Here is a 27,815-nt window from a genome sequence, read left to right on the forward strand (position 1 = left end):
AACATGAAATAAATTTACCTGCTTATAGACCATTATTATTTGAATAAAATATGCTTGTCCCAGGACAATCCATCAGTGCTTTTTCTTTTGAGAGCCATATTAACATGCCAATGGTAGGATTTGAATCTTGAATAAATGACGAAGGCTAATTTCTACCCTACTTTCATTTTGGCCGAATCACTACTTTCACTTTCAACAATAAATTTTTTCCACATGTTTTACTTATTTCAATATATATGCAACTGATAGGACCACTTAAATAGTAAACATTTCAAAGAAAACAGTAGTCAGAATACTTAGGAAGAAATACCCCATATAATAATTGGGAACTATATTCCTAGACCACGAACAAAGGGAATTAATTGTGGTCTGAAGCCATTTACAATGATTGTATGTCCAAATGTGTAAATCTTGAGAGACAAAGAATAACAGTTTTGAAATGATTCAATTTTGCAAAAAGAAAATTGGAATGAATAATAGCAAAATTCAGGTGAATTTGTTTCTCATGTTACAAAAATTTAACTCAATAAAGTTAAATTTCTCTTATGAATTCATGGTTTAATTCAGATAAAATGAAACATAACATTTTCACATGAGTTTTGATTCATGTTAATTTCATGTGATATTGTTCACGTGAATTTAACGTGAAATTTTTCATGTGAATATATCATGAAATATTCACATGAATTTAACGTGAAATATTCACGTGAATTTCACGTGAAATACTCTAGTGAAATACTCACGTGAATTTCACGTGAAATATTCACGTGAATTTCACGTGAAAATAGAATTTTTCAAATTAAATTAAGATTTCCATGGAATATATGATACATATAATACAAGATATTAGAGGTTGACAAAATGTTTGATTTTCGGTTATTTTTTTTTAACTTAGACACCATTTATATTCTTTCACGTGAAATTCACATGAAATGTTTTACGTGAAATTCACGTGAAATAATTTCACGTGAAAATTTAACGTGAATTTCACGTGAAATCACTTCACGTGAAATTAACGTGAAATTCATGTGAAATTCATGTGAAATTCACGTGAAATGAGATTCACGTGAAATTCACGTGAGCAAAATTTGGCTGTGTATCACGCAGTAGCCATATATATTTTATTTCTGCGTGGATGGTAAATACGTCATCAAAGAAATCCTGAAAAGTTGGATTTTTATTCTTCTATTTGTGATATTCTGTGTTTTTTTTTATTGCAATTCATTAAAACTTGTCAGTAAAGAAGCGAACGGTGTTTTTGTTAGTTTTCAAACTTTCGATAGAGTTGCATTTCGAATTATGAGCAGTCAACCAATTGACAACCGGAATTACTTAAAAATCCGTGTGAAAGTTGTTTTTAAGATTTCAGTCGTTGATATAATAATAAAAAGTCGACTGAAATGCCTAGTCGCTACAGGTCAATTGTAACTCAGTTTTCCCTGGTATTGGATTATTTTCCTTTTCTCATCAGAACATTTAGTATATCGAATTACCGAAATGCACCTAAACTATCAATATCCATCTGAAATTTATCGAAAACCCCATGTAATACTAATAGTGCCAAAAGCTATGTCAAACTGGTGATTTTGAGGGTTTTTTTTTAACGCACAACAATGCGCAAGAGAACATTTTCAATCGTAACTTCAACTTTTCTTCATATATCAGTATGCCTGTTTCGACATCAATTTTCTGAAGTCAAATAAGTGTTTCCATGTGTAAATAAGATATGTCATGGCCTATTTAATCATAACTGACGTCTTTTTAATATATATATAAAGGGGATTTCGGTTTATTCTCGTGAAGAATGAAATCTGTTTCGGGTTTTCAGTGATCCAACAGTAAAAGCCATAATGTAAACATTAGTTATGTAATGTCTATGTAATTTCCCACCGAATTGACCGATTTACATTTATATCTAATATAGTCCGAATATTTTTCCAATAATAAAATCCATAGATATATACGTTCTATAATTATATTATTTTTGTATCGAAATGAACTGCAACAAAATAGAAGAAAATGATAATGCGAGGATTTGGCAAAATTGCTTCGGTTCTGAGCGCAGTGATACGCGTGTTTTGAAGAATTTTACGAGTGTTTGTAACAGAAACAGAGCCAGTGAAAGAAAATATAATTGACGCTTTCGTGTCGATCCAGCCCCAATTAAAAACATATTTGCAAAAGATAAAAATCATATATTTTTTATTTGTAGTTCGTAAATATAAATGAATTTTATGAATAAAAGCAAATGTGGACAATACAACATTGTGCCTTCGGCGAATATTCAGATAATAATATGCAATGTTACATTAGAGTAGACATTTATTGGAATATCTAAAAAAAAAAAAAAATAATAAAAGAAAAATAGATAAACATCAATATTAAAAATTTCATATCGAAATATATTATTTCTTTAATGAAAATATTTATATTAAAATCAGTTTATGATCATTTATCACCCTAAATGAGTATGGATGATTATGACGTATAAAGCATTTATGTTGATAATGATCTTATTAGACGTTATCAAGACTATTGTATACTAAAACACATAGTACAGAGGTTAATACCATCAACATTAATGAACAGTAATCAGCATTTTTTCAAATGACTGCTCTGAAGTTAATTTCATCAAAACTTTTGATTTTTCAACCCTGAATACCACTATTCTATTCCCCATGTGAAATTGAAAAATCGTCTAAAAGAAATACAATCTACAATGCTTTTCAATATAAAAATGGTAGCATACGCTATACATTTATTGCTTTTGGATACCATAAGGCATATTTTGTTAATAGTGAACAAAAAGGTAAAACATGCTACACAGAGGAACACGTTATCAGTATACTGGAGTTTCTTATTGACAACATATTTGTTTAATTTGGAGGTAGACTTTTTCAACAAATTGTCGGCATTCCTATGGGAACAAACTGTGCACCTCTCCTTGCCGATATCATCTTATTTTCAAATGAGTTGGAGTTCCTTCAGACACTTATCAAAAATAAGAAGATCAAAGAAGCCAGATCATTAAATTTCACATTCAGATATATTGATGATGTTCTTTCCATTAACAATCCAAACTTTTCTGATTGGGTTCCATTAATATATCCAGAACTAAAAATTAAAGAAACAACAGACACGGCTTCCTCACTCACATTTTTAGATTTATACCTCGAATTTGATATAAGCGGTCATCTCATAACCAGAATCTATGACAAACAAGACGATTTTAATTTTGAAATTATAAATTTCCCCCACCTTAGTAGCAATATACCAACTTCACCTGCACATGGGATATATATTTCCCAACTCATTCGGTATGCAAGAGCTTGCAGCAGCTACTCAGACTTTATAAAACGTCGCCAGTGTCTGAGCAGAAAGTTGATGAACTAGGGTTATGTCAAAGAACGTCTCGTCCCTTTTCTAAAACAAGTTCATCGGAAGACACCAAGACCTAGTTGATGAATATTCCGTATCATCTTCACAAATAATACATGATGGTCTTGAAGTATAGATTCTAGGTACTGACTATGTTTATCATCTCAATTACGTGTTATATTGTTTTCTTTTTATTTGTCTTTGTATATTTTTAACCTTTACTGTTCAGACCATTTTTTTGGTAATATACTTTTGACGTGGCTCGGTATTTATACATCCCGCCATTGAGTGATTGTGCTATGGTCATTTTTGTATTCTTGTCTTTCATTTTTTGGTTATGTACTTTGTCTATAGAGTGTCTATATGCCATTTTGTTTTTCTTTGTTGAAATAGTTATTTGTTTGTATAGTGATTAAGATTATAACACTATGTTGACTGCTGTACCACAATTTTTGACATTTTTACCTATCATGTCTGTTTGTTTTGCTCACACATTATTGTCAATATAATGGAATTCTATGCGACTGTCATACAAGTGAGAGGTTAAGCTAGCTATCAAAACAGGTATAATCCACCATTTTCTGCATAAGGAAATGCCTGTACTAAGTCAGGAATATGACAGTTGTTTTCCATTCGTTTGATGTGTTTGAGCTTTTGATTTTGCCATTTGATAAAGGACTTCACTTTTTGAATATTTTCCTTGGAGTTCGGTATTTTTTTGTTATTTTACTTTTTTTATCTTTACAATTGTTGTCTTTCAACTGGTGTAATAATGAATAGTTAAGTATTCTGTGGAGAACGGTTTGTCAGCTTTTAACTGATACATCTCTCTTATTTTTTCTTTTGTCCGTCTTAAACAGAGTATAAAATATTCCAGATATCTTTCTTTTGTTTTTCTGATCTTTCTAAAAAAAAAAACCGGGACAACAAGACTGATAAATTTCAACATATATGTTTATCTATAAGTATTTCTAATTATGTGTACAGTGTTGTGTGATGTTATGTTGGGTTATAGGTTTATTGAGGACATCCTTGATCTCCTATATTGGAGACGAAGAATACATACAGATACAGATACATACACAACTATACAAGCTGATTCCCGGGCTCTTAAACAAACTTTGATTTTGTTTAAAATACTCAAATTGAGAAATGTTGTTTGATTTGCAGAATTTTATTTATCATCAATACCGTTTTCTTAAAATATTCCAACTATCATCGGCGAAATTTGCACAAATTTTTCATTTGCAAATTCCACTCACAATGAATCACATATGGTTTTGAACTGGAACGACTTGATAACTAATTGACAGATAGAAACATAAAGCCTACAAATAAAATGTTAAGATCACATAATTATTACTTATTATAGGATTCTTATACCATTTCCCGACTCTGGAATCGGTTAAGGGGGTAGACCTGGGGTATGGGAGACAACTCTTACAAAGGTATTGGAAGTCATTTGTGCGTTTTAACCTAGCAGTAATTGAAAGAGTGATCAAGCATTTATGTTGTTTACATTTGGTTATGAGAATGATGCAGGAGCATCTTAAAAGATTGGACAAGTTTGACTCCACCAAGTATTAAATTAAGGAATTACAATTTTTTCAAGATTCAAAAATCAAAAGCTGAAGTTAAAAAATTAACATTCATACATGAAATGCTTTTGAAAAAAAACTATTTACTATGGAGTATTTGGAATGACTCTTGAAATCATTTAGATAAATATTTGAACGGTTTGAGAAAAATTGAAATCGAAAAAATTGGATTGAATAATGAAGTTATAAGGTTTTAGTACTAAGCTATTGGTTGATAAGCTGTACATAACGGTGTGTCTTTGTTTTTCAAATACACATGGCAATATTCCAGAAGATATGATCTGAATATCCATCCTATTACAATCTAACGACAACCTATATTAGCACAAAGATAGTACTTAAATAGTGACAGCCTGTCAAAACATTCAATTGAGCGTCTGCTTGTCATGACAGGGGTATTTTGTAGTCTTGTGGAGGGAAACCAACATTACATATTTTAATGGAGATATGTCAATTCGTCCCAAAGGTGGTCATCCCATACTGAATATTAATGATTTTCCTTATTAACTTGACTACAGTTATTGTTGGGACGATACAATTTTCACTTAAACACAAAATAAAATTGCAAAAAGAGAATGTAGAAGGTTTTGTAGGGGAAAAAATAGTTTGTCCAAAAAATTGCTTTTTTTTCTTTTGTCTGTGAGTCAAATTGTTTGAAAATGTAAATTTCAAACGGTCAAATTCAAAAACATTTTGTGATTTTTAAGGATAATAAACAATAATTGTTTAGGCAATTTTTGAGCAGGAATTAAACGATATTTTTTTTCTGGCAAAGTTTGAAAAATAAATATGTTATCTGAACTGGCCAGAATTTTCAATCTTATTCAATCGTTTTTAACCATTTATTTACATTCAGGCTACAAATATTACCATGACATATCAGATTTACTTCAAAATATGTTTCCACTTCACATTTTAACAGTCATGGGTAATCCTAATGAGAACATGTGCAAAAAAAACCCACTATAAAATTGAGAATGGAAATGGGGAATATGTCAAAGAGACAACAACCCGACCAAAGAGCAGACAACAGCCGAAGGCCACCAATGGGTCTTCAACGCAGCGAGAAAATCCCGTACCCGGAGGTGGTCCTCAGCTGGCCCCTAAATAAAATTGTGTACTTGTTCAGTGAAAATGGACCTCACACTAAACTCCAAAACATATAATATATGGGTACTAGGGTTTTCGACCGTACAAGAAAATATTTGTGATTTTACTTTTTTTTTTTTTTCTTATGGTACCCCAAAATTAGTCATTTTTAATATACCATAAACATAAAATGCAACAAAACTTTGGGAGATGATGCATGGACCCCTACCCTTTCGATGGTATAAATATAAGAAAAATCAAACGAGAGGAAAATTTTGGGGTTAGCACTGCATCAGGCTTGTATGTCAAACTGGGTCAAGTCTCACAAATGTGAAGAATATAAATATGCTAGTAAATTAAGAGCAGTAAAATACGTATACAATTCATTTACCCTGTTCTCTTCCTTTGTAATCGTTGACGTGCCAGACAATGTTCCTCTTACACAAACACAGGCATAATACCGAGTGCCTTAACCTTGATCTTTCAAAAAAAATTTAAATACTTCTTATACATGATCAAGCCTTATATATAGTTTTACTGAAAGTTGTGTAATTTTATTTAATACACCAATATTACTTCACGGTAATTTGGCTTGAACATTGAAGTTGGTATTTATATATCTCTTAGTAAACCTAAGTACATGGTATAATCCATAGTAATACATCCACAAGAACAAATATAGGGCTTTACAGAATCAAACCGTAGTTTCAATCACTATCTGAAGCAAGTTTACATCCTTCTAAAGTCCCCAGACGAACATACATAAAAAATATACTGGTATTAGGTTGTATCGTTCGCACCTTTTGCTCCAAGGACATGAGAAAAAAAAGCGTAAATCTAGATAAATTGAAAAAGGTGATTCAAAAGAACGGTACAGATAACACAAGCATTGATCACAGAAAGGTGGGAAACAAAATGTTTTACATACAAAATTAATAAGTAAAAAATGGCAACTCAAAATGATAATAAAATATGAACACGAAGACAATGACAATATGGCGTCCTACGCCGAGGTCGTGAGAACCGAGAGACAAAGTAACAAAGCTGAAGATTTCGTAGGACTGTCATCAAATTTTCCAACACAGAAGGCAGTATTTATTCTAAAAGTAGAGTGGTTTTTAGTAAATCAATAGAAAAAAAAATACTGGAAATTTTCCAACACAAAAATGTACTATTATCTATCCCAGATTGTCAAACCTCATGCAATACGAGGGCTGCAACGAGTGAAAGGTCTATAGCAAATACATTTAGATCGCGAAAGTGATAGAAAAACTCTCATATTCATAGGCATTTCTATCAGAAGTCAGAGTATGACAATCTATACCCGAAATCCCCGTATCACAGAACATGAAAAAGAAAACAGCATTATAGTCAGGGTAAGAGATGTACCATTATCAGCCGACGACGGAGAAATACTCTATGTTTTTGAAAGATACAACATTAAAATAACTACCCACTACAGAGAAGAAAGGTTAAGTTACAAAGATCTCCTTACAAATTGTCAAACAGCAGACCGAATTATCATTTGTATGAAATTTAAAGATCCTCTTCCAAGATTCCTGAAAATAGGGAAGTACACTACCAACATAATACATTACGGGAAGCAAAGGAACAACCAGAAAATAATATGTAGAAAGAAGGACACATTGCTAGTGCATGTGAAAATGACTTGAAATGTAAAGGATGTGGAAAGTTTGGACACAAACAGGACACATGAACTGAAGGAATGTTCACAGATGAAGCACAACACACAGACAATACAGAAAGTTCAGAATCTGATGGAGAGAAAGATGATGAAACATTTAATGAACAAACAGGAGATGAAGAAGAAAATGAAACCGATAGTCAATTGACAGAAACTAAAGAAATTCAAAATGACGAAGGAGATCAGGAGACGACACAAATCCTAGGTGACACAGGCGACATAGATCCATCTTAGTCAATTTTGGCCCAAAACATCACACGGACAGTATCAGTGGAAACGGAAAAAAAAGGGGAAAAAAAAAGAATCCAATTAAGTCAAAGCAATACGTCAAACTATATAGTAAAAATGTCAAATAATGCAAGTGAAAAAGAACCAAAAACACCAAAGTCAACAAGAAATGTCTTTTAAACGTATTTGAATATTCACATGTAACACCACCAGAAGAATTGCATCAGAGAGTGAATCGGTAAAAAAAACAGAAAAAGTAATACCATGGATAATATTCTGACACAATAACAAAAAAAAAACATACAATGTTTTTTTTTAATTTGTAAATATCACATTGTTTTAACAAAGTTTTTATGTTTAGGCACAAAAAAGATGTACAGAACTATTTAGTCGACATGTGGTTTAATAAAATCAATGCGGCAAAAAGGAGTAACATTTGTAGTAAATGCAAAAATAAGCTGGTAAACAAAAATAAAAGATGCAAATATTTAAATTTAAATGCTGCTAAATTGCATGAAGGCATGAAAAATATTGTTAGAGGGTACAAACTGGTAATAGGACTTCAATTGAAAGTAAACTAGAACTTGTGCAAAACCCTAATAAAAATAAACAAACTTGAGTCAATTGATGTAGCAAACACGTGGTATTGTCTATATTTACACGTCACGTGATAGCATAAGCACGTGGTACTGTTTTATTTACGTATGTGGAATCACACATGCGATATCACAACGAAATGCGACAAACTGGGTCATTTAAATCAAGGCCTGAGTTAGCAATTAATGAATTGTACCGTACCGTAGTAAATAAAATTATCGGTAAGAACAAAAAACTAAAGCATGGTTATCCAAAAGTAAGTATACTAACCTTTTCGAACAAATGGCTTTTAAACCACTTCACATATGTTCTGTAAACACTCAAGGTTTACTGCAATCTGAATAAAGAAAACGATTGATTGAGAGGTGCAAACACCAAAATTGCCAAATTTTGATGATGCAAGAAACGCATTTCACCAAAAGTATAAATGATATTATAAATAATGATTTTCCTGGGGAAATTGTTCATAGGTGGGGTAAAAAAAAAAGGAAAGTCCCCAATCAAAATCGAAATTCACTTATAAAATTTAGCACATTTCACAATTGTGTTAAAGGAGGCAATGCTTCTGCAGCTAGATTGTTCAACAAAAACGCACGTGGATATCCACAAATATTCCCGTGCAATGCCAGAAAATGACAAACCTGCTCTAGATTATCTTCATCAGTGAACGGAAGAACTTTTTCTCTTTCCTTTTCATATGACATTACTTGAAAAAAAAAACCAAAGCCTCATATATCTTGTAACACGAACAAAACCGAAATGTGGTATTCAATATGAAGAGCAAACTGGACGTGAATTTTTCGAACGAACACAAGAACATCTATACCGCTTCTGCAGACATAAGAAATTCGAAGTTTAATTTACCAACATTTAGAAAAACACAAACACAATATTAAATTGATAAAATTCCAACCACTTCAAAACAACCAAGACAATCACATAAACAGTTTGAAGATTCCCGTAAACTTTGCGAACTCTTGGATTTAACAACTATAGACAGCGTATCCCCTAGGTCTAAATGACAATATCATGGGCCAAGGAAACATATCTTAAACTTCCTCTATTGATAGCATGACTATTGTTGATAAAAGACAACCCAATCATAGGTCTCATGGCAAACGCATTAACCGCAATCAACGAATAAACATCGTTCTAATTTTACACTTGATGATTTTTTGTCTATATTTCAAAACAATGGTAGACATCAATTATTATGTAAACTGGGTCAAAAACCAATTCAGCCCAAAATATGAGTGTATTACAGCCTTTTGGCACCATAGATTGTTCCCTCAAATTGACAAACCTAATGATCATAAAAAGTATTTCATAAAAATAAAATACATTAATAGAGGTATTGATTTTATTAATTTGTCTAGTATTTTTCATGACTCTACCGTTCAAAACTTTATACCTCCATATTTTGATAACATATAATTTCTTATTCGTATAAAAAACCCAGTAGAAGTTTAATTTTTAATTATACGTCAGTTACATCAGACGTAAGTTTAGAAAATAACGCTCCTTCGACATAAGACTGTCAAAACATCAAAGTTTAGATATGATCCCTATGGCCATGTAATTACAGGGGACCTCAATATCGTCCAAGACCGAGAGGTTATAACCTTTCTTAAAAAAAGGACCAAATATCGTCCACCGTAGAAAATAAATTGTGAAGAGTGTCGTCAGGTTATTAAAGATGCTTTCATCCTATTGTAAAAAATGGTGTAAACGAGAGAAATCTGACAAAAAGTCACTTGATTCCTATTTGAATAAATATCAGAATATTGTTGATATTCGCATATCACATTTCGAAATTAATTCAGAAATTAATAAAAGAATAAGTAATACGCCCATTTCTAGGATTAAAAATAAAATTCAAGTACTCGCAAAGCGTTTTGTGTTCGTACCGGCCGACAAAGCAGCCAACAATGTGGTGGTGCTATGACGTAAATACTACACGGAAGTCCTTAATGAAATTATACATTCAATTACATTAAAGGCCGTACGCTCCACAGAGAGTCATATATTAAATAGTCATGTCACAACCACAGCTCAGCTTAAGGCCTTTTCTGAACATTTGAAGGTTCCCACTATGTATTGGTTACCTAAAGGTGTCAGACCACCAATTCAATCCCTCCAATTTAGAACGTACGAAAGTAGCCCTACTCTGACACAAAATAGTGCTTTTGATGTCATAGTTTACCTAAACTAACCAACACATTTGCAGAAATGAAACTTTTAGTGAAAGAGAAATATATTTAGACCATTTATATACGATCCGGGTAAACTTATCAATCCTTAAAATAAACTTATTCTAAAAGGTTACCAATTCAACACTGTAATTATATCTTTGAATATTGTTTTCATTGGTATAAATATTGATATTGTTATCAGTAAATTAAAATCATACTAAATAGTTTTGTTATACACATATGCACTTTAACGGTACCACAATCTATCGATACCTTCATTTTGGCATTGCACAAAGTCATGTTTTTCTCTGAGTGTTAATGACGCCTTTACACTAAATCCATTGGATGTTGGATGTGTACTGATTGATATTTTAATCTCAGATTCATGATTTTTTTATTAGTTGTTATTCGCTTTGAACTAGCTGTCAGTAACTGCGAGTACTCTCAGATCTGTACGTAGTGTCCTTTTTGTTGTTAGGGATGAGGGATGGATAAATACCCTGCCACGTCCGGTCTGTGTTTATTTTTGATGTTTTTCTGCGTTTGTATCGATCTGATGAGTTAAGCCTTTTTTAAATGATTTTTATTGTTTGTTCTTATGTTGTGCTGTTACACCACAGTCCCAGGTTAGTGGAGGTTTGAATGCTCACAAACATGTTTAACACCGCCACATTCTTTATGTGCCTGTCCCAAGTCAGGAGCCTGTAGTTCAGTGGTTGTCGTTGGTTCATGTCTGTCATATTTGTTTTTCGTTAATTGTTTTGTTATAAATTAGGCCGTTAGTTTTCTCAATTGAATTGTTTCATATTTTTCATGTCGGGGCCTTTTATAGCCGACTATACGGTATGGGGTTTTCTCATTGTTACAGGCCGTACGGTTGCCTATAATTGCTTACATCCACTTTATTTGAACTTTGGTGGATAGTTGTCTTATTGGCAATCATACCTCGTCTCCTTATTTTTATATATATGCACCAAATATAGCAACAACAAAAATAAACGCCTTCTTTAAAAAAGTGAAAGACTGGACTCAAGAGCATAGTTTAGGAAAAATCGTAATGGGAGGAGATTTTAATGATATTCTTACACAATTAACGATACAAAAAATAAAAGAACTAAAAACAAATTTGACAAACCAGATCACGGGCTAAAAATGCTCATAAAATATTTCATATTTATAGATATATGGAGAGAGACAAAACCCTACACCAATTCAATACACTTGGCGTAGAAAGTCAGAGTTAGAAGCAACCAGAATTGACTTTTTCCTTGTAAGTTAAGATTGCAAATCACAAATAGTCAAAGAAAAAAGTTAAATCACAAAAATACTGAACTTCGAGGAAAATTTAAAACGGAAAGTCCCTAATCAAATGGCAAAATCAAAAGCACAAATACATCAAACGAATGGACAACAACTCAGTTGAACGGCAAACGCCTGAATCTTACAGATAGAGGTCAATCTGTCGACACAAAAAGTACCCGTATGTAAAATGTTTACGCCCACAAACAGCGCCACCTATAATTTTTTCTACGGCATCTTTAAGAATGATGTTCCGTTCTGTAGGAAATTAGGACATTAAATTAACTAAAACACAGAATAGTAAGTGTAGAAAACAAATTAAAAGATATATTTGCACATAACTGGTTATGCATGATACGCTGGCAATGTGCGCAATGTCCTTTAGTCCAAAATTGAAAATTAGTATGTTTCCTATGTCAAAATGGCGGATTCCAATGTCTACATTTTTCCATCAATTTGAGAGCTGACACAAATTCGTATCCAATCATTAATTTGCATATTATGTACTGTGTGGGGTAGCTTATCCAATGGGATTTACTGTTACAGAGTGGCTATACGTTACCATCCATCGTTACAAAAGTGGGATGTGTTTTGTGTGTATAGCTGAGGAATGTCTGTGTATTCAATTTTACGGTAAAAAATCAATGTTATCTTCATTATATTTCCATGCATACACAAGTCATAACAGCAAATGCATTTTTTATAAAACTTTTAAGGTAGCAGACATGTTTAACTGTCTGCTTTAGCAAAAATTCGTGTAAATAAACGTGATGGGTCGTTTTGAATTCAAGCACAACAGACAAACACGTGGTCGATCATTGATGTTTATTTACCTAAATTGCAAGTTGTTGTTACTAAATACTTAGAAATAACCACCATTGTGTTATTATCGTTTAACAGCAGATAAAATTAATTTTACAATTGCATTTTAATACTTTCAAGAGTTATATAATACACCTTGCCTAAGAAATAGGTCTAACTAGGTTCAGGGACTTCCTTTACTAGGTCCTAATTAAAAAAATGGGGTTGTAATGATGTAAATTACCACATTTACATTACAGCATTTTTTTGCATTTGATATTTTTCATATACATGTATGTACAAAGAGAACAATAAAGTAAATATGAACATACATGGGTTTAATTCCCACCCTAGGCTTTTTTTTATATTTTGTATAGGTTGGAGCAAATAGGGCAGATTGCAATAGGCCATAATGTGTCTAAAAATGCTGTTTGATGTGGCCAAGTCCTCAACATCCTTTTTTCTAAGTATACAGCAGCTGCTCTAAGGATTAGTAAGGGAACACTTTATATGTAGTCCTGTCTTTTATGTCTCTCTTATTTCCTTATTTATATTATTATATTATTATATTTCTTATATTCTCATGTACATAAGCTAAAAAGCTACAATTCTTCTTTTTCCTCATCTGCCTGAAAACAATGAAATACATTCATTGTTGATGTCTGTAAAGTGACGTATAACTGCTAACAGACATGACACACACATTTTTTGGACTCTGGTGATTAGTTTTTAGTCTGTTATCTCATTGGCAATCATACCACATCTCTTTATTTTAGTACAGGTTAAGTATTTAAAGTACTAAGTGACTAACAAACATTAAATCATTTGAAAGAAAAATTCTGCAATGATTTCAGTTTACATATATCAACAATAAAATTGTGTCATTATGTTTATAAAGACTACTGTAATTGTGTAAAAAATAATTGATGTTTTTTAGTTAATTGAATAACAACTTATTGCAATAATCATGATGATACAAACTAGCATTCTGATATGTGTTACATATATAACTTTATGCAGCTTTTTTTCTGAAATTGTAATGTATGTCATAAAAAATAGAGATTTTTGGTAAACGTTAGCAAAATTGTCAGTATTTCAACCACATTCATGACATTTAGGCCTAGGAAACTTAATTTTTTAAGCGCAGAGATTGACAAGCTAAGTCATGACTGTAAATTCAGAAATTATCATGAGGTTTTTATTAAAGTAAATAATGCGATTAAATTGATTATCGCAATAAAAAGAACTTGCATTCTGATTTGATACTATGAGATTTTTTCTGATATTAGAATAATAAATATCTCATTGTTGACCATTCTTCAAAAAATTTCTGAACATACTTTTTTTTAAGTCAGCTTTGTTTTTGTCTGAGACTTCTATAACATGGAAAGTGACCAATCTCTACGTTATAGTAGTCTCAAGTTTTTGTTTTGTAGTGCAATTGACTATGCATTTTAGAGCAGTTAAATATGAATTTAGATTAAATTTGAAGTTGATTCAGTATATTTTATGACATAATAACACTTTTTTATTTAAACAAAGCATTTTTAGACTTTATTTACTGATCAGCTAAACTAATCATTCATTATTCAATCAATAATTTAATTAAAAGACTCGACAGTTGTTTGTAGGACTTTTGAATTCAAATTGAAGGGAAAAAAATCAAAAACTTGTAATAATAGGAATGATGTAAACTGCATGATATCAGATTGCAATACAGCTTTTTGTTCAGTTTTCTTTGTGTTGATTATAATGTTTTAAATCCCTTTCTGGGCTTTTGGATGTTCAGATTTTTTCTCTTGATTAAGAGCGAGCAACATAACTTGTACATCTTATATAGTTTCTTATCTTGGGGGCGGATCCAGCCAATTTTAAAAGGAGGAAGGGGGAGGGGGGTGTTCCCAACCCAGGATAAAGGGGGGGGGGGGGTTCCAACCATATGTCCACATTCAAATGCATTGATCGTCCAACAAAAAGGGGGTTCCTCTCCCCGGACCCCCCCCCCCCCCCCCGTAGGATCCGCCACTGTATCTTAAAGCAGGTATAATATAAAAAAATTATACTTCTGTCCATTGCAGATTGACTTTTTTTTTCATTCAATTTCAATGTTCACAATTTTGAAGCATGTTTTGTCTACATTTTCTTTTTTTCCATATTGTATTTTAATGTTATGCAAAGTTAAATTGTAACACAAGTTCTGCTGACAAATGGCTGATAAACCCCTCTTGTATGTAATTTTTTGGCATGAAATCAAATATAATTTTTCTGTTTGGAATAATCCCCCCCCCCCCCCCCCTCTCTATATTAAAGACCTGGATCTGCTAAAAAGTTCTTGCTTTTCTCAGAATTTGCCATTGTTACATCAGGAAAAAAGGCTACCAATAATCATGCCTGACGATCATTGAGGTCACACATAAAGAACCCATTTCTTTTCAGATCATAGTAGAAAAACAAAGACAGTTAGTAACATAGATGTTTTGTAGAGAAACATTCCCATACAGAATCTCTGTCAATAAGTTATTTTTCCACTCTTAACAGTGAATTCTTAAATATGTAAATTAATCAGCAAGCCGCGCATCTTGAAAACTAAAATGTGTGCAGGAGAAAACTATTGTTTCACAATTGTTGCTGTGTTAGAATTTATAATAGCACTCTTTCTTTTCCCATATCATGATCAGCATACAAAGTGACAATCTATAAGTTCTTCAGTCTATTAAAACCGAATAACTTTGGTAAATCTCATTTCTGATGCAACATTTTCAGTGAACCAGATTAAAAACTTTCTATCTTAGATACTTATTTATATATAAAAAATAATTAATTGAAGTCTTAATTTTAGAGTGAAATTTATATTTAAAAAAACTGTTCTATTAACAACCAACATGTACAAACACTGAGTTTATTTTCATATCCTTTCTAAGAATATTGATACAAAGAAAATAAAACAAAGACTTGTATCATTCCATCTACCAAAAGGGTGTTTGAGAATATACAATAAGTCCATTGGGTTCAGTGAAAAGTCAGTTCAGGTGTATAATTTTCTCCTTAGGAAGTTTTCAAAAACCTGAAAGTACTTGAAAAATGCCTTATTCAACCATACCATGACTATTTTAATGTTACAATAGTAAAGGAACATGAAATATTGAATAGTTATTCAAGAAAGTGTCGAAATATAACTACACTCATTAATTTTACTCGAATTTACTGTTGTGAACTTGCAATTTCCTACCATGTGTTTACGGAGTTACCTCCCTTTGATCTCCATTTCGCCACGAATAACCTGACACAAATTCGTATCCAGTGAATTTAGGATCGATTATCATGAAAATTTCATGTAAAAAATGGTTTTGCTTCATATTTTATACTCCTCAACACGTTACCATACCTATTTAAGGAATAATTAGGAATTTTCCGTGGACCTACGCAAATTTTCAGAAAAAAAGTTTCACTTCACTCGTGAATTTAGAATACTTTAACAACACTTTTTAATAATAATTATAAAGAATATTGAAGCTTATTCACTCAAGAATTGAACACTGATTTTTATTAATGTACGAGTACAAATAAGACGATACGAGTAAAAAAACCACGAGGCATGAACGTTTACCAAAAAACCGTAAACTCTGACCTTTTGTCATGTGACCAATGTCTTGACCTTAGAAGCCATTAAATCGTTTGCCGTCCAACTGAACTGTCATAATCCTGACTTGGTACAGGCATTTTCTTATGTAGAAAATGGTGGATTGAACCTGGTTTTATAGCGCTAAACCTCTCACTTGTATGACAGTCGCATCAATTTCCATTATATTGACAACGATGCGTGAATAAAACATACAGACATAAAAGGCAAAAATGTCAAAATAGGGGTACAGCAGTCAACACCGTGTCACAATCTTAATCACAACAAAAACAAACAAATATTTAACAAGGAAGCAGAAAAAAACATGTATCACATTTAACAACCTCGTTCATTGCTTACTTATTTTTGTATTTTATTTATGTATGCCAAATCAACCCATAAAGGATCGAGGGATTTTAAGCACTGGGACCGAATCGTAATTCTAACATTAACTCTGACGTAGAAATGCGTGTTTGACGTCAGAATGTAAACGTCACACAGGTAGAGATATAAATAATTTTGTCGTTCAAAGTATGCAAAAATTACAATAAAACAATAACACAATGGCGGAATGTTTAAAGTACAGAGACACGTCATATGTATCAATGAAACATATAAAGTCACACGGACAAAGCACATAAGTAAAAATGAAAAATAATACAAACAACACAAACACAAGATGCATAAGTACAGAGCCACGTCAAATGTATATCATCAAAAACAGACCATTCAGTAAAAGTAATATTAATAAAGACAAATGAAAGAACACTTTAACACGTTATTAAGAAAATAAACAGCGTCAGTACGCAGAATCTATACTTCAAGACCATCGTGTATTATTTGTGAAGTTGATACGGAATATTTATCAACAAGGTATTGGTACCTTCCGATGAACTTTTTTTTTTGAAAAAGGACGAGACGTTCTCTGACATACCCCTGGTTCATCAAATTTCTGCCCAGACACTGGTGACGTTTTACAAAGTCTGAGTAGGAGCTGCAAGCTCTTGCATTACGAATTAGTTGGGAAATGTATATCCCATATGCAAGTGAAGTTGGTATATTGCAACTAAGGTGGGGGAAGTTGATAATTTTAAAATTAAAATCGTCTCGTTTGTCATAGATTCTGGTACTGAGATGACTGTGTATGTCAAATTCGAGGTATAAGTCTAAAAATGAGGCGGAGGAAGCCGTGTTTGTTGTTTCTTGGAAATGGAAATCACATTTGACACTAGAAAATACTAACCCTGCATATGAAACATTGAAATTTATCTTTACATATGATAATAGATATAAAATATTTAGATGGAAACTGCTACAGTATATACTTCCCTGTAATAAACTATTAAAACAATGGCATATAATAGAAACAGATACATGATAACACTGTAAAGAATTAGAGGATTATGATCATTTCTTTCTAAAATGTTCATATTTTGAAGGAAGTACAACAAATTCTCGAGAAATTAAACATTGGAAGACATATTATTAATCTGAAAAGTATAGTTTTTGGATATAAAATATATGATAAAGAGTATTATGAACTTATTTTATTTAAAGTATACTATATGTCAGACAAAAAAATAAAAAAATATACAATCACTCAAAATATTTAGACACGAAATCAGAAATTATACTGAAACAAGAAACTTTTTAGGATACAAGATTGGTAAATTATTAAAGAACACAAGCTATTAATGAACTAAATAAAAACAATGAAAATATGAAGAAATCGAAGTGAACTTGATTTACATAATGAGATAAACTTGCTATTCTGGTAAAAATAATACTGCTCTCAAATAAAGATAGTATTACTGTAATTTCTACATACAGGTGTGTCTTCCTGTTTATCATTTTTTGTATAGAGCTTTGACTGCATTTTTCTCAAACTGCAGTTTTATTTTTGTTGTGTTATATTATTAGTCTCTTTTTGTTGTTGTCAACTAATCATTTACTGGTACAATGATATACAAGATATAAGGAATCTAACATGACAAGAACACTTAGTAAATGAATATTACCTTCAACTGAATGATCTGATAAAATAGTAGTCCAAATAATTATGACGTCTTGAAAGGCTATTTATTTTTTTGCTTTGACACCTTACAGCGACGTCATAATGCTGAAGCCATTTTTTTCGGTTGGATTTTGAGAGGGAATTTTGCTCTCAACTTTGAGACAAAATTAAGCCATAAAATTTTCATTGATGGCCAGAAATTTTTGCATGTTTACAAATGCTAACCTTTTATGCGTTTGTAATTGCAAAATATTTCCAATAATTTCCCAAAGAAATGATAAAATAAGTTACAATTCCTTCCGAGGTGGACGAAAATCTTCTGCTATTTTTTAAAACGTTTAGCTGATTTCTCTTTAGGAGAGTATAAAATTAATTTTTGCACCAAACTCGGTAAAATTGGACAGACCCGAATTTCCGGATCATTAGTTTTATATTGTCCGAAAATACAGGTCCGCCAAATTTTACCGAGTTTGGTGCCAAAATTTTATACTCTTAAAGTAAAGCTTCTCAAATAGAAATCAGCTAACGTTTTAATAAAGCAGTAAATTCTCTCTCTCCAACTGAAACAAATGAGTTCGGCGTTATGACGTCGCTGTAAGGCGTCAAAGCAAAAAAATAAAATAGCCTTTCAAGACGTCATAATTATTTGGACTAATAAAATAGCATCCGATTTTACTGTAGATATATATTTTGTAAAACACATACGAATTTCAATCATACAATTACCACAGAATAAAATAACGACATATCATAATTCCTGCAAAACATATATTTTGAAAAATTCCATGGCTAATCTATTTGATCAGATATATTCCATAGCACTACACGTGTTAATAAATCAAGCTATTTTGTAAACAAAACAATTAATAAAAAAAAATCAGGTGAAGACATAAGTTATATCCGGATTCATGAAAATTTGTGTATTAACACAACTAGCCATAATATATCCTCTATACTAATGTTAACGTGGCCGGGATAAGGTAGGTATTTGATGTATCTATAAACAAATGTAAATATGTTAATAAAATTTTGTTTTAAGAAAAAAAAAAACGTTTTCTCGAAGTTGGACGATGACAACCACAAACAATAATTGATGACCTGTCCCGGTCATTTCTTGGAGAGAAAACAATTTCTGGAGTAATACTTAAAATTTTTTGAAGAGTAACTATTTTGTTGGTAAGAGTGGACACTTCGAGACCAAGCTATCATGATGAACTGGAATGTGTTTTTTAAACTCGAAATGTGAATAACCACAAATAGTGAAAACCAAAATTGACCTTGAATATTCCATTGCACATTTTTTAGTAGAGATCAAAATCAATTTGTTTTTAGAAAAAGTTCATTCTAAGTTACTCTGTAGCCAGTAAAATTTTAAAGTTATTTATGCATTAATATACTCATTAAAAGTCTAGGCTCAGTCCTGAAATATATCCCTTCTTAAAATAACCAGTTTCAGAGTCTCTCATTTTGGCTCTCACGATACAGTATAACCAGGGACAAATGTCCCATATGACAAAATTCTTATCAAGAACTCTGCATTGACTTTCAATTTTTTGTAAATAACAGTCCTGATGTAGGTAAATCAAGAAAACACTTCAGACACAACACATTTATCAAGTGGAAATTTTAAAGTTTTGTGTAAAGACAATAGATGAAAAACAAATATGCATGACAGCAGCGAATTGCAGGTTCCTGACTTTGGACAATAACATACAGAAAACGACGGGATTTGAAATTTTAACAAGTGCTCAAAACACAACACCTGACCAGGGACAATTGTGTAACGGCACAACATAAGAACAATCATAAAAAATCAGTTAATGAGGGATTTTGAATAACTTCAAATACACAGTTTTTTATGTCAATGTCAAGAAATCAACTGATAACAACTATTACAACTCATTCGTTGTTGGGTTAGTGTTGTTCAAAATCTCAATGCTCTTCATCTTTGACTTTATTTTGCCTTCTTTTTTTTTGGTTCGCGCGGCACTGATGAGTCTTGAGTAGACGAAACGCTCGTCTGGCGTAAAGAAGTTTAATCCTCCTCAGAGCTATCAGCTTTTTGATAGTGTTTGTTCGTGTACTCTCTATCTCTTCCTCTCTCTCCCTCTATATATATATATATATATATATATAATTACTCTAAATATCAGCACAACAATGTTAAATCTGCAAATTTGCGGAAGCAAATTTTTGTTCTTCCCTCGCCGGGATTCGAACTCATGCTATTGGGATATCGTGACAACACCGCCTGCATTGTGTCCAGCGCTCTAGACCACCCGGCCACCTAGACTGAACTAAAAATTCAGCTTTCGGTGGCGTAGTGTTACCTTTCCTCGTCAGTAGAATCTAGAGTTGTAGCACAGTACATGATATATTAGGCATGAAGATGGAATTGATTGCAGATTAGCTAAATTATCTGTCGTAAAGGATCGTAAGATGCAGTCACAGAAATAAGTACGTGTAAACAAGTGACAACTCTACGACAGATCCATCCATTGGATTACCAGTGAAGGTGATACACGGCTGAAAACACATATTATATTCATAATTACTCTAAATATCAGCACAACAATATTAAATCTGCAAATTTGTTCTTCCTCCGCCGGGATTCGAACTCATGCTATTGGGTTATCGTGACAACACGTCTGCACTGTGTCCAGCGCTCTAGACCACCCGGCCACCTAGACTGAACTAAAAATTCAGCTTTCGGTATTATATATATAAATCTTATCTCTCTCTCTATATATATATATTATTTATATATTATATAAGTCTGAAAATTAAACCCAACATTGTTAGAATTAGATTTTTATGCTGACAAATTTTTGTCCCTCAACGAGATTTGAACTCACACCTTTGATACACTACAGCACCAATCGCTTAGCCTAAGACCAGCGCTCTAGACCACTCAACCACATCCGCTATATATATATATATTTATTATATATACATAACTACTCTAAATATCAGCACAGCAATATTAAATCTGCAAATTTACGGAAGCATTTTTTTGTTCTTCCCTCGCCGGGATTCGAACTCATGCTATTGGGATATCGAGACAACACCGCCTGCACTGTTTCCATCGCTCTAGACCACTCAGCCACCTAGACTGAACTAATAATTCAGCTTTCGATGGCCTAGTGTTACCTTTCCTCGTCAGTAGAATCTAGAGTTGTAACACAGTACATGATATATTAGGCATGATGATGGAATGGATTGCAGATTAGCTTAATATCTATCGTAAAGGATCGTATGATGCAGTAAAAGAAATAATTATTTTGTACGTCTAAACAAGTGACAACTCTACGACGGATCCATCCATTGGATCACCAGTGAACACATTTTATATTCATAACTACTCTAAATATCAGCACAACAATGTTAAATCTGCAAATTTGCGGAAGCAAATTTTTGTTCTTCCCTAATATATATATATATATATATATATATATATATATTTATAAGTCTAGATATGAGTCTAGAAATTTGTGCAACGATAATGATAAAAGACGAAAAAATGCGAACATAATTTAGATTTGTTTAACTAATATGCCTTTTATGTCTCTTTCAGTAATTAAACATAAAGATGGCTAAAAGTACAATATTGCTCCTTGTGACAGCAATGGCATTGATGGTGCTGGTGTCAAGCTCTCCATCAGCATTGCCCGAAATAACTGCTGAAACCAAGAAAATAAACAAAAGTTAGTATTATAGATATATGGAGGGAAGAAGACTTTTCAGTCTTCGGAATTCCTTAACTGCTGACTGTTTTTAAAATCATTGAACCGTTTTCAGGAGTGTTTCCGTATCCCTTTCCGTGCTTTACCACTTTATAACTTCCATGCCTCATCTCAACACCTTTTTAACACATGATCGGTTGTAAGTTTGTATAAAAGCGTCTGCATCATTTTATGAAACAAAGACAGAAAAACAAATGTACATTTAGGCTTAAGAACAATCACTAACGTTAGCTTTCTAGATTCTCATGTTTTAATGTTTTAATATCTCCCTTTCTTTTTACGTTAATTTTCATATTTCATCTTACTTATCGTCAATTTCACATAATTCAAAATTTTCTATTTACTGTTACCGAATGCTTTTTATAATAAATCTGATAGAACGCATGCGTTGATTAAACTTGAAAGAACAGTGACAATTTGGCCCGAATAGTATTCGACCCTTTATATAAAAATCAAACTTTTACCGCTTAAATAGACAGCTCCAACGATGTAAATACGGACCATCATTATTATACATTTGGATCCAGTATGCAGACGTTGATTACTATATGTCTCTTATTTATAGAGTTGCTCAGTTGTCTCCGGGCCGACATGTCGTTCTCCGAGTACAATCGGAATTCATAAAAATAGCGGAATCCAAGGCAAATTCAAAAAGAGGAAGTCCATAAAAAATGACAAAATCAAAAGCTATCAATCAACGGAACAAGTGAAAACAACTGCCATATTCCTGACTTGGTACAGGCATTTCCCGAAGAAAATGGTGGGTTAAACCTGGTTTTATAGCTAGCTAAACCTTCCACTTGTATGACAGTTGTTTATAGTTCCATGATATTGACAAAATTGGTTGCGCAACCCAAACAGACAATATTTGTTAATGTGACAATAATTGGAATCCAGCAGCCAAAATTGTGTGAACATACATCACAGATACAACACAACTGACTAAAACATTGAAACAAACATACAAATAAATCTATCAAAGACGCAAACAAAAAAAGGTGTAGTAGATAGTAAATTTGACAATAAAGTCTACAATTTTTTTTTGTCGTTGATAAATAAAAAAATAAGTATATATAAATACAAGAGTAAAAAAATAGAAAAAACACTGTAAAAACCCTTTGTGTCCGAATCGAACCGCTGGACCCATTTGAACCAGGAATGTCAAAAGTTAAAAAGTCAAAAACCCGATGGCGGGATGCATAAATACCCAGTCACGTCAATAGGCATACGACCAAAAGAAACAGTATACCGGAAGACAAATAACGGGGAAACTATAGTAAAATAAAAAGATACACAATTTCTGCACCTAAATCTATAACTCAAGACCATCTTGTGTTATTTGTGAAGTAGACATTGAATATTTATCTATTAGGTCTTGGTACTTTTCGATGAACTTTTTGAGAAAAAGAACGAGACGTTCTTTGACAAAACCCTGACTCATTAATTTTCTGCTCAGACACCGATGACGTTTTACAAAGTCTGAGTAGCAGCTGGAAGCTTTTGAATATCGTATGATATTGAGAAATGTATACTTCATACGCCGGTGAAGTTGGTATATTGCTGCTAAGGTGGAGAACATTTATAATTTCAAAATTGAAATCGTCTCGTTTGTCATATATTCTGGTTATGAGATGATCGCTTAAGTCAAATTTGAGGTAAATGTCTAGAAATGATGCGGAGGAAGCTATATCTGTGGTTTCTTTAATCTCTAGGTCAGGTGGATATATTAATAGGACCCAATCAAAAAGGTTTGGATTGTTGATGAAAAGAACATCATCAATATACCTGTATGTGAAGTTAAATAATCTAGCTTCTTTGATCTTCTTGTTTTTTACATGTGTCTGAAGTATCTCCGACTCATGTGAAAATAAGAAAAGGTCGGCCAGGAGAGGTGCACAATTTGTTCCAAAAGGAATGCCGACAACCGGCTGGAAAATTCGACCTCTAAATTCAAAAACGATGTTGTCAATAAGAAACTAGTCCATGATTGATGAGTGTGCAATCGATTTGAAACTTTGTTACATTTAAAAAACGTACTGATTGTTAATTTTTGTGTTCTTGTCTCATAGGTCTGCTCCCTTCTGCCATCGTTGTTTATTATTTCTGGTTTCAGTCTTCTAATCTTCTAATCTTTTTTCTTGGATGACAGTGTAGACTCTCTTGTAATTTGTTATTCTCTTTAATAAGTATCAGTTTTTCTCGAGCGGTAAACACATGTTATTTCATTTGAATGAAACGCCAACAGACATGCGTAAACTTTCAGTTACATGTCCATTATGCACAGAGCTCTAAACTAGTCGTTAATTTCAGCCTATGGAATATATTTTACAATATTAATCATTGTCCATCTTGAATGGGTTTTTTTCTTCTTCTTTTCCTGAGAAGTGTCATTCGGTTAATATGAATAAATAATAAAAGTATAAACTTGGTCCAGGGAGTGCATGTATAAGTCCCTGCATGGTCTAAATATAGCTGATTTTGTAGTTGTGATTAACAGATGGAAGGTTATTGAAATTTATTAGTCCCCTTCTGGAAAAGCCGAAGTGGACTTTATGTTTGCACTCTGTCCGTCCGTGTGTCTGTCTGTCCGTCCGTCCGTTGTCAGTCTGACAAATCAGTTTTCCACACCTTTTTTCTTTATGCTTCAAGATATTGATTTGATCTGTTTGGTATATAGTTTAATCATGACCAGTTATAGATCAAGTTTGAATATTGTTCCAGTCTGATGATTTTTTGCAGAGTTATGGTCCTTGGACTTAGAAAATTCATGCAAGTAATCAGTTTTCCGCACTTTTTTTCATCATGCTTGAAGATATTGATTTGATATTTGGTAAATTGTTTAGCCATGACAAGTTATAGATCAAGTTTGAATTTTGTTTGGTTCGGATGATTTCTTTGCAGAGTTATGGTCCTTGGACTAAGAAAATACATCATAGCCAGAAATTAGTAGTACTTTTGCTAATTAATATGCATAATATGTAAATGAGAATTGTACCACGTGATAATAGTTTGAACTGGACTGGCTTGATATCATTAAAATCTTTAAAACACGGATATTATTAGTTGCCCGTCACAGAGTCCTTGTTTATAATCACTCTGATATTTCCGTAAAGTTGTCAGGCGGTCAAAATCAAAACAATGAACGCGAATTTAGTGAATTTTTCGTGTTTTCGTGAGTTTATTCTTCTTGAAATAGAGGCATTTTAACTTTACGTGGGAACCTAGAGTTCAACGACTACACATACAAGGTTTGGACTTGCTTATTCTTTGGACATTCAAGTTTCAAGTTTCACCCCGGCAACCTGTTTTTCTAATGATCTTGTTAGCCAATTTTCAACACGAAGTTTGCAAATTTGACGTTTCAGCCATTTTAGCCTGTATTTTATACTGCAATGTTAAAAGCCTCTCGCTTCGATTTTTAAAATAGCTCAGGAACCTTGATTTTTGCAACGCCAGTCATTATATTTCGTTTAAATGGTGTATATTGTTGTGTATATTTATTTTCTGCCCCGGCAACCTGTCTATCACTGAAATCAAAGTTAAAACACATTTTTTCTAATTTCTAAATTCCCTATCATTTCAATATAATTTCCGTGACCCGTATTCGATTTCTTTAGTATAATATTCAAATAAGCAAAGTGGCGTTGATTTCTGGATATGTGAAAGTAATCAGTTTTCCGCACTTTTTTTGTCATTTTGTTCCAATACAATGAATTTTTAACCGATATGGAACTATGCATTGCTATGCAATACTCTCAGAATGCTTGTTTATATTAATCTAGGAATATATAAAACCAGTTTATAATAATTTTGCTTTAATTTCCAACCTTTAAATCACCAAAAAAACAGATTTGAATAGTTAAAGTATATCATATACATGCAATATGTACATTTTTTATAAGCAAAGAAAGGAACTCTTGAATCCTGGGTGTACAAATTGAATTAAATATTTTTTTTCCTCAAAACGGCCATACATAAAATAATTGCGTGTATGGATCTTATTCCGATTCAACTGATCTACTAATAATTTTCACACAACCCTTTCTCGGTTAATGTCTGAATATAAAGTAGTACGTGACCATGTGTTGAAAAGCAATATAAGACGGATAGTGATTTTATATATAGGTTCAACGTTCAAAAAGTGACGTTGAATTTACATCAACTTAATGTTGAAATTTCAACGTGGAATCAACATTGAATTGTGATTGAAAATTCGACGTTGAAAAATTAACGTTAAATCTACGTTGAAACAACGTTGAAGACGAACTCAACCAAAATTCTACAATTTTTCAACGTTGAAACAACATCATGTGCCCGCTGGGTATATTATTTTTTTAAGAAAAATATTGTCGAAAGCAACAATCGCACAGAGTAGGCTGGGTTGCTGAGGTGTGTTTTCATTGCAATTCAAGTTATCCTTTTATGTATCTTCTTCCCCCTCAGAGCTATCAGTTCTTTGATATGTTTTAGTTAGCCCCAAGCGAGGCCAAAGGTGATAAAAGGAGATTGGGCCGTTATACGTAAATAAGACATACAGGTGACGACGTTATAGCAAAAGCCACAAAAGGACAACATGCAATCTTCAACTATAAAAGTATATCTATACAATGTCATAAGATCAATATTACTCCCATAGACTTTTTTTTAAATAGTAAAGGGCTATCGTCGCGAAATAACTTTTACTATAGTGAAAGCCAGGTGCAGCCGTAGACTAGGCATGGAATAACTTGCTAGTTATAACTTTGTTTGACTGCATTTACCAATTATTACTTCTTTTTCTTTCTTTTTAGTTCGTTTGTTCCGACGTCAAGTCGGGTGTTGCTGTCCTAGATGTACCTTTGGGTGTACTTGCTGCTGTACTATGCAATAGATTTTGTTCAAATGAACTAAAATCTAATTTTTCGAACGAAGTGATATTATTATATTTGTATAAATGATATACACATACATGTTCTCAAGTCATTTCTGTCTACAGGTATCTGTACCTGATTTCTATAACTAGATATATAAATGTAATAATGATGTTAGTTATTAATAGGTTTCTATGGGCGTATTTTGGAGTTGTAATGCCGTTCGGACATATTGACACTAGTGCAAGCAATGGAGATTTAAAGTTGAAAATGATAAGTTTTGAGATTACTGACTACAAATTGTTATATTTAGAAATTTGTACACAAAGAAAGAAGAAAATAGATTCTCTTATGGTTATGGCCGTAACATTATGAGCGTAAACAGTTTTGAAAAGTCGGAACAGGACATATGAAGTCATACTGGTATGTGCAAAAGACAAGATCAAAGAGTCGCGAAATGTTTTACTTTTAAAAATCTAACATTAAAATAATGTTTACCATAAGAGAAATAGTTTTAAAAACTCGCTTGATGTAAACTCGAGTTATTTAATTTCAATATAATATTAAACCCCATTCACGCTTGGACATTTAGATCGATTTAAACAATATCGGTTCACTATAGATCGATTTAAGTCAAGTGTGAACGCTTTGATTCGATCTTGAATCGGTTTAAACTAAAACACCGAAAGAGGTAGTTTAGTT

At 32.4% G+C, this 27,815-nt stretch overlaps 1 long non-coding RNA gene across 1 annotated transcript in view; it reads left to right on the top strand.

Moving 5' to 3' along the window:
• LOC127727085 (uncharacterized) overlaps positions 1 to 27,210 on the top strand; it is a 45,724-nt gene extending 18,514 nt beyond the window's left edge. The window contains exons 2-3 of the long non-coding RNA XR_007993770.1: positions 22,095 to 22,224; positions 27,054 to 27,210. This is a non-coding gene — a long non-coding RNA (uncharacterized LOC127727085). The remainder of the gene's footprint in view (positions 1 to 22,094; positions 22,225 to 27,053) is intronic.
• The last annotated feature ends 605 nt before the right edge of the window (positions 27,211 to 27,815 follow it).

Source organism: Mytilus californianus, unplaced genomic scaffold (assembly GCF_021869535.1).
Source record: "Mytilus californianus isolate M0D057914Y unplaced genomic scaffold, xbMytCali1.0.p SCAF_19, whole genome shotgun sequence".
Lineage (NCBI taxonomy): Eukaryota > Metazoa > Mollusca > Bivalvia > Mytilida > Mytilidae > Mytilus > Mytilus californianus.